Consider the following 9,419-nt stretch of genomic DNA (forward strand, 5'->3'; position numbering starts at 1 on the left):
TTCTGACCCCATGTAAGTCACTTGCCAGGAGATTCTTGGCTCTCTACAAGGCAGCAAGTTAGGATTTTAACTTTTCCAAACTAGGGTTTGAAAGCTACCACTCCATGCTTTTTAGCATGGCTAAAGCCCAAACATTCAAAAAAACATGAGCCAGGTCCCAAAACATCAGAAGTAGCCTAACAAGCATTAGAATTGGAAAACTAAGACACCTGGTTTCTTTTTGTATTTGCCTTTTGGTTTCTGAGTCTCCTAGAAGGATCACAATGTCAAGAAGTTTTCTGCCACTTTGAAAGCTAGAAACTTGCTTTTTTAAAGACATGTGAGTCTCACATAATCACCTGACTCCTGGACCTTAATCTTTAATAGAACTAGTACATATTTGGAGTGTCTCAATAAAATGTTGAAAGTTGCCCTTCCTTTCCTTATAGCGGCATAACACTAGCTGCATTCGCTAGGCAGCTTGTAATTTACATTTATGCAGCGTCTTTCCTCATCTGCTTGGGAAAACAGATTTACCATTGAAACAGAGCTGTCTGTGAGCTGGAGCATCCAGTATAACTATACAACAGATTAAGGCAGTAAAGAACCCTGTGTCCATCTGAAGCAATTTCGGTAGCAGATAATTAGCTAAGTAGAAATTCAGCCAAGGCTCCAGGGCTTTTGCTGACAGGTAGTCAGAACATCAGGCTTATTTCTCATCCAAAAGTCTGCTGCTCCAGCAGACTAGCACATCTCACATCTTTCCATGACACTGTTTCATTACCAAGTAAGAGGGAAGATTTCCATATACTGAATCCCCAGAAGCTTGGCTGTGATGCCTTGAATTTTTTTTGCGATGGGGAAAGAGGCAATGCGCTTCTCCAGGATTGCCAAAATACAACCTGGCACTATTTCATTTCCCTTCTCCCATTTATTATGCCTTTTATTTGGCCTACGGATGAGTTGTTTCACAAATAATCCAGTTTCTCATTAATCCTTTTATGCATTTCTCAAATTCACATGACTTATCCTTTATTACATCGGGCTGTACCATACAATAGCTTCACCTGGAAGCCAACTTGTAGTAAAAAAAGAGCCTGTCCCAAGTGACATTTTTGGGTGGATCAAAGTATGCTTGAAACCTCTGAATGACATTAACTAGCAGTCTTCAGGCCCCTTCATGCACCAGCTGGAATGTATGATGGCTACAATCTTTGCAAGAGTTATATACAGCAGTGTGGAGGATTTCATTCTTCTGCGATGCCACTTACTTCCAGGAAAACATGGAAACAACTCCATTTCCCAACCACTGACTTTTAATGAAGTACTCAGCTGGCTACATTTGCTCCATCTGTCACAGAGCAGTGACAGGAGCGATACTAGCCACAAGAGCTGATGGGTGCAGCAGTATAATCCTTTATCCAAGGTGCTGTACTTGTTCTTCACACTCAGCTTGCTGTTGTTTTAAAGTGCATTGGCCATTTCCCTCTGGTCTGTACAAATTCAGCATTTCTCTTTCTCATGTGTCTTCACTGAATTAAGAATACATTGGGGTTATAGCTAAGGACCTACTGAAATCGTGATTTTGTGGATTTTTGCGGAAATTACAAAATCCAGCATTGCCCATAAAATCGGGCAATGTCTGCAAAATCTGTGGGGGGGGAAAACTTACTGCAAATAAAATGCTGGTTCCCCAGAGGAGATGGCTTGATATGGCTGCCACCCCCATCCCTCAGCACTGATTGGCTGAGAGGGCTGCCTGTTGTGCGGCCCCACCCCTCTCCACCAATCGGTGACAAGTGGTGGGGCCACATGACAGACTGCCCTCATAACGAATTAGTGGCAAGGGGGGGCGGGGCAGACCAGTGCAATCAGCCCATGAAAATGGTGGCCAGCCCTGCAGTCTCCTTGTGAAATAAGTCAGCTGCCTCTTCTATTTGGGCAAGACCCCTAGCTATAGGAAATCAGATTACTTTCGTTTTTCTTTCTCTATGGATTTTAGCTGAGAACATGTTGTTTCTCTATATAATACTTTTTTCTATTCTGTGGAGTTCAGATACTAGGGTGATGGATGCAGTACAAATGCCTTATGAGCCTAATGCATGGAGTTACACACTGGTAATGAAGTAACTATGTTAGGCAGGTGCAGCAACCATTACAAATGCATCAAAAGATCATATGTTACCTGGAAAAATACTGAAAGACAGAATAGTAACTGAAACATCTGTTTCACCTCCAAAACGTGCCTCAGAATTGCTAACTTCCCCCTGCAGAACCCAAACAAATACAAGCATCCAAACACCCTTATTAATGGTATTTGTTATTTTATGCGTCTCTTGTATAACTCCTCTCCGTGGCAAAAAGAATAGCTTACAACAGTGAATTACTGGAGTGGTGAAGTGTCCCATAGGTGAATTAAGTTTATTACACTAGACTCCTACTCTATTTTTTCCTATCCTCTCTGATCAAGTTTTTGATCGATGATGGAACTTCTCAGCCAGGTACAGACATTACATCTTTACCGGTATAAAGGACTGGAAACCAGTCTATACCCATAACAGAACAGAAGTCTGGTGCACACAGACTGGTTTAAAAATGGTGGAACCCAGTCTAAGATTTCCACCTCCCCCAAAGGGCGAATGTGTGTTCCATTTGCTACCAACCTAAACTATGGTGCTTACAGAAAACCACATAAATTAGAGTGATTCTGCCTCAGGCTTCTTGAATGTCCATATCTAGCCCTCATATCATCCGTTGGTCACCATGTTTTTGTTTTAGACTGTTTATCAAAAAGCCTTTTGAAAGTGTAAATTGATTGTATTTCCCTCTTTTTTTCTTGATCAGCTGTTTTACTAGTTCAGAAAAGTCAACTGATTAGAGAGGCATGATTCAGCCTCACAAAAAACGGCATTCATTCATCCCTACCATGTCAGACATTTACTTTGGATGCTTTTTGACCCTGCTAAATTATTTTTCCCAGTACAGAGGTCAGGCATAGGGCTGGATGATTCCTGGAATCTGCAATAGCTCGTTTTACAGACTGGAACCTTCCAGTCTTCCAATCATACGTAGGATCAGAGCTAGACCTTTTGCAAGGCTTTCTGCCAAGGGTTTCATCCTGCACCACTGAGATCAGTGAAATCATTGATTTCAATGGAAACAGGATCCATTTCCTTATCTCATACCTTCATGAATGGCTGTGCAGCAACAACACCATGACTATTTTCCTTTGGGAGTTTAGTCTAGTGGCCAGTTGCTCCTTCCTATTGGAAAACCTCATTTTAATCCATATTCTGTGCTTTATAAATAGTTATTTACTAACTTCTCTATAATAAAGATAGTGCTTCTGATATTTAGAGAGGAATAGCCTTCAGAAAGCCCATTTCTTTTTCCTTGTTGAGACAAGTGGTATGCTACTCACAGCAGGGAACTAAGAGGCAGAAATGGAGATTTTCTTCTTGGCTCTGTTACTGACCTGCTGTGTTATCTTGGGCCAATCACTTAAGGCCAGATCCAACGGGCCTCAGGCACCTTTGGTACTGAAATACCTACATTTTAGGTCTCCCAGTATGGAATCCCAAACCTTATGTTAGTTAGGCAGTGCATGGGGGACCAAACCAGCCAGCATGTTGAACAGGGAGCTGCTTGAAGTCACATGCTTAGCATTTAAGCACCGAAAGCCAGGAAACAGGCATGATGAGCACAGTAATGCATCTGGAATCCTATGCCTCCCTGGGGCTCAGGCACCTGAGGGCTGCAGGAGATGGTTCCATCCAGTTCAAACCCCAGCCCAAAACCCCTCCCTGGAGATGGATACCTACTACCTATGCCCCGTATTTCAAAGAACTGCCCAGGGCTCACTCATTTTCTTTTAAAGAGCATATGCTGGTGGTGTCACACCCTCTAATGCAGGAGCTCAGTGGTTAGACCACTTACTCAGGACAAAGACGACCCACATTTAAATCCTACCTCAGCCTAGGGAATTTCATACTTGCCTCATCCTATTCAGACAGGGGTGGGTCCCCTCCTGAGATACTGCACAGAAGAAAAAAAAAATTAATTAGAGCACAAGGAGGAGGACTCTGCAGCTGAGTGAGGAGATGCTTGGCTGGGAAGGGAGAGTTCTGCTTCCTGTCCCTCAGGAAAACCTGCTTCTGTATTTCACATGAAGCAGTCACTGGGTACCTGCCCCAAAGCAGAACCTGCAGGTGCCTAGGGAACTCTGTGAGCAAAGACTGAAGCACTTACGGAGTTTAAGCACCTCCTGAAGTAGGTGGCAGCTGAATAGGGGTTTCAGGAATACAATCTTGACTTTTGCCTGAATCCCACTCTAAGCACCTACATCTTTTTCTGAATGTGAGTGGCCTGGTTTCCCAGTCTACCCATTCAATCTTCTAAAGGGCTCTGAGAGATTCTTATTAAAAGCCCTATGTAAGTACAAGTGAATATTAAAGTTTAATAGTAGCTTTTTCCACAGTGTTTATTGTCAGCCTTGTGCCCCTCCCTTTGGAGTTGGTGGAGATTTTCCCATTGACTTCAAGAGGGAGCAATTAAACCGTGTAACCAGACCATACTCTGGTGCAGGCTCCTCAAGTAGGCTGCACTGCTGTGTGGCACTTTTGGTGGACTAATTAGCCATGCTGGCCGACAGTGCCAGCATGCTGGCAGACTCTACCCTATGCCAGTGACCCTGCCTACCTATAGCACTGCTTGCCTATGACTATGCTGCTTCCAGTTGAGGAGGCAGCTCGCTGGGAGCTGCTCTGTGTGTTTGAGGGCACTGCTCTGGAGCGTGGTGAGTTTACTGTGTAGACATGGCCTTAGGTTACTGCCAGCTGCTTTCAAAACTCCCAATCTAAATGTATGTATTTCCTTTATCTAGCACCCCACTCAAACCCAAATAGACTCTCTCTATTATTTTACCTCTACTTAATGAATCAGTAATTATATTGAAGAAAACTATTATTTGTTTAGCATGACCTATATAAACCTGAATAGTTGGTGCCATGCCAGTGTTCTGTGCTCTGTGTATTACTACCTTACAAACATAACCATTGTTTGACTCACAGATCAAAACAAACTGAGCCATGTTGTTTGTCAGTTATTAGATATCTTTTTCCCAAATACACAGCCCTCCTTACAATAACAATAATTATTATTACATACTTCCTTATTATATGCTTGAACACAGGTAAGCACATTTGCCTTTTTCCCACACATTAGCAGCTTCTCCTGACTTATGATTCATCAGTGCTTGTTACTCAACTCCCATGAATTGTCTTTAAACTCCCAGCTGCATTTCATCAAGACCTGCAGATTAAGGCAAAGAGCGTTTATGATTTCTATTGCAGCTGTACACAAAGGCTGCAATCAGGATTGGGGATTCTTTGGGCAAAGTAATATGCAAACACATAGGAAGATGTGGACCCTACCCCCAGGCACTTTATAAATATTTAACTTATGACTGATAATGTGATATGGAGCCTTTCCAGGGCAGCAGTTCAAATCCAGCCCCAATTGGTAGTGACTGAAGTTTATCATATGATGACTGTGTATTGGCTGAAATTAATTAGGCTGGTGAGGGAAGGGGAGGGGTCCTCAACCAGTGGCTAGGGTCCACATCACAAAACCACCACCACAGCTGACAAGAATTGACATCCACTGTTGCCACCTCAACAAAAGAATCCATGCTAAAGCCTCACCTGGAATGCTGGGCCAGATTATCTAAATTATTCCACTATCTTTGAACCACTTCTGTGATACAAAGGACATTGAAAAGTTTGGTATCTCCACAGTAGTCATAGAAGCTATGAAAGCCACATCCTATACCAGCCCTCTAGAACTCCTAGTATAGGAGGGAAAGCAGAGGTGCCCTCCAGCAGTACACATCTGGCATAGATCATGCTACCTACCAAGCTGTGCACCAAATGAGAACCACTGTCTTGTGAAAGACATATGAGATCATTATAGTTAAAGACTCTATCAAAATGCGGGTATGGGTGTTCAAGAAAAGACAAGACTTGAACTTGACTCTCAGCCCAATGCACCTTCCCGCAGGCAAAAGTGCATATTGATGCAGTGGCTTGGAAAGCAAGCCAAGTCAATGCTGTTTTGGAGCATGTGCAGTGTAGTCAGAACGCTGAGACTTGAGGGAACAAGTACAGGACAGGTTCTACCATGCATCTTGGGTGGGTTTTTTTTAACAGTGGTGAACGTTTTTATTCTTCACTAGCACCTTCTACCTGAGAGAAAAGACCAAGGATGGAAAACTGTATGAGTTAAAATGTGTCAGTCATACTACCAAGTAATATAACTGATCAGAATTGGCATGTACAAGTGCTTTATATTTCTTTGTGGTAATGTTAGACTGATGTTGTTGCTGTGATGGTCCAAGAATTATGCAAGAGGCAAAGATTTCTTTAGGTGATATCTTTGATTGGATGTTCTGCATAGTTGACATAGAGTTAGATAAGCTTCTGAATGCAAGACCCAATGAAGAATGTCTTGCATTTGAAAGCCCCATCACAAGTATGCAGTTGGTCCAACAAAAGATATCACCCAAATAAATCCTTGCCTTTTTGTATTTCTTGTGCACAGGAGCTTCTGTACAAGTCTAAACTGTAATCAATATAGCACATATGGGTTTGTGACTGGGTGCAAGTTTTGGAAGTAGGTCTTGAATTTGTGCTGTCTGCTGTGTACTGCAACTTTAAATTTCCAAGGCACCCACCTACCTGCCTGCTTTCTGGCCTGCCCTCCATCTTGGTATGCAATTTCTGTTTTAATTTGCAGCTGGTACCACTTCCTTGCTCCTAGAGGTTTTACTGTGGTTCTTTCTTGAGCTGCTGTTGCTGCTTTTGATCTGAAACACAAGTCATTTAGAGTGAGAGCACGTGTCTGTTCGTGGTGCAGCAGACTGAACAAAGCCTGCACTAGTCATGCTGAGTTGGAGCTGGCCGCTTAAGAGGCCTCTCCCTTTGTGATACGGCTACAGTACTTGGGTTTGGCACAGCAGAGACAGAGGGAAGATAGGTAACATTTTCTTGTATACCTCAGCCCTGTACCAAGGCCCAGGCCCAGACATAACCTGAGAGCTGCTGCTGGCTGTCTAAAGCCCAGAAGGGGTAATGGAGCAGGCACAGATCAGTGGGGCTCAAGAAAGCCAAGCCAGCAATAGCCAGTGTCTGTGTAGCATGCCCCTGTATAGTGGGGACCTGATGGCATGGTGACTGCTGACTGTGGCTGACTACTGCTTTTAAGAATGGAGCACATTCCGGGGGGCCGTGGAGAAGGTGCTCCCATACTCTCTTTTTATGGTCCTGCTGTTTTTTTTCTTCTGTTTTACATGGAATTATAATAATTAAAAACACACATGTTGGCTTGTTAACTTGCACAGCAATTGACAAACTTGAGATTGTAAACTCTGCAGGGCAGGGAGCATGTCTAATCTAAACAAGACATGACAAACACCAGATAAGAAGCAGGACAACAGTCCAAGCAAGAGTGGGTGTGGGTAAGGGTGTGGGTGTGGGTGCTGTTAATGAGGAGGAGAGAGGATAAGAGATTGTTTGGAAACCTGAGTTTTGAAGAGTAGCTACAAGATGAGGATACTGGTTCTTTTACAAGCCCACAGGGGCGCTAGTCCTGTCATTTTTCTAACCATGCTTCTTAACCAGGGTGCCATGGCACCCTGGGGCACATTGAGAGCCTTTCAGTGATGACATGGGGGGACACACAATGTTAGCACTGATGGCTGTGCCAGCATGATTCACAAGATAAACCCAGAGATTTCAAATAGGAATTCCCTAGAAACATCCAGACCTGTTGTAGTCTGAGTTCTCTGCAACAGAAAAATGTGCGATTACTTTTCTGTAGTCCCAAAAAGAGTGTAAACGAAGTCAGCATTTTCGGAGTCTAATGAAGGGGATGCCTGGAGTCTAAAAAGGTTGAGAACCACTGCTCGATAATGAACTGAAACCCATGCAGAGCATGTGTAAAACAGTGCCCAGTCAAGACGCGCGTTTTTACATGGATATTGAACTGAAGTAAACAACTACGCAAGAGTGCCTGACAGTGAGGGATCTGGCCTAGAGGGGGCAGTATAATAAAAGGCACAAAACTTGCAAAAGGTTAAAGGAGCCAACAGCCTGTTGCAAGGAGATGCATAAGAGCTGAGATGTAGGTGGGGGTAAGTTTACATCTAGAGCCAACTTATTTTGCACAGATGGGCAGCAGTGGTTCCAGACACAGATTTAAATACTTTTCTTGTGTCACCCACTACTTTCCTGCTATTGCATGGTTCATACCTGCAAACCTCCTCCCACACACATGCTGAACTTTTTTGTGGTTAGATCCCACTGCAGGGCTACATTCAGGGGCATCCAGTAGCAACATCTCAGCTACCAAAGGATTAAAAATAGAAAGAGTGTAAGTATGGTCTCAGTGTCCATGTGGAAATGCATTAACTGCATTAGTATTTCCACTGGAAATTATGTCAGGTCCATTAAGTGCAGCCAATTTTCTTACCCTATAGTCTGCCAAAATTACACCTCTACAATTTCCACTGCAATATCTTGTCAATGCCACCAATGCTAAATTTGTCACAGATGATGCAAATATATCCTCTCCCAAGGGACCAAATTCTTTCTGCAGCTTGTGGCTTCTTCCCCATCAACTGGGGTCAAGTGTCTGAGCTACCCAGAAACAGTGACACCACCCTACAGACAACAAACTGAGGTCCCAAAATCAGGAATTATTTAGTAAAGGTGTTGTGTAATATATTTCCTTCTGGATGATTTTTCATATTATACACAGGTGTAAATTCAGGAGGATTAAGGGCTCATGATATTTGTCTGGTACTGTATCTACCAACTCCTGCAAAAATAATGGTGTTGGCTACTTGGGTTTCCTGTCACCACAAAGTACACACATACACGCACTCTCCATTTTACAGATGTTTACACACCCAAGCTGCCAGGAATCTCACTCCCTTTCCTTCCCACCACCTTGACACACTTTCCTGTATCTTTGGGAGTTTGTTTTCTTACCAAGCAGTTGCCAATACACCTTTTTTGCTTTTAACCAGAAGGGTAAGCGCTTTCCCAAGGTGCCAACAGTGCCTGGCAGAGGATGTATCTTAAAGCTGTAATTTACAACTTGGGCCACTCCATCTCCCAGCAGATACACTGAGTTGTTACATAGAAGGAACACAGGACCAAAATAAAAGACAGGATTAACAAAAACAAAAACTCCTTAAGGCCACTGACCCACTCTCCACCCCCTAAGGCAGCTGCTCCCCCAGTTGTGGGACTGAAAGGGACCACACACAGAGCTGCGATAGAAGCAGACACCCTGGTTCCCAGCTCCAGTGTGGACACACCCCCTGGCTATCTCTCATACTGACCCAGGAGAAAGACAGTGAAAGCAGATGCCACAGTGGG

This window comes from Gavialis gangeticus, unplaced genomic scaffold, assembly GCF_001723915.1.
Source record: "Gavialis gangeticus isolate Ggan-Ray unplaced genomic scaffold, GavGan_comp1, whole genome shotgun sequence".
Taxonomy (NCBI): domain Eukaryota; kingdom Metazoa; phylum Chordata; order Crocodylia; family Gavialidae; genus Gavialis; species Gavialis gangeticus.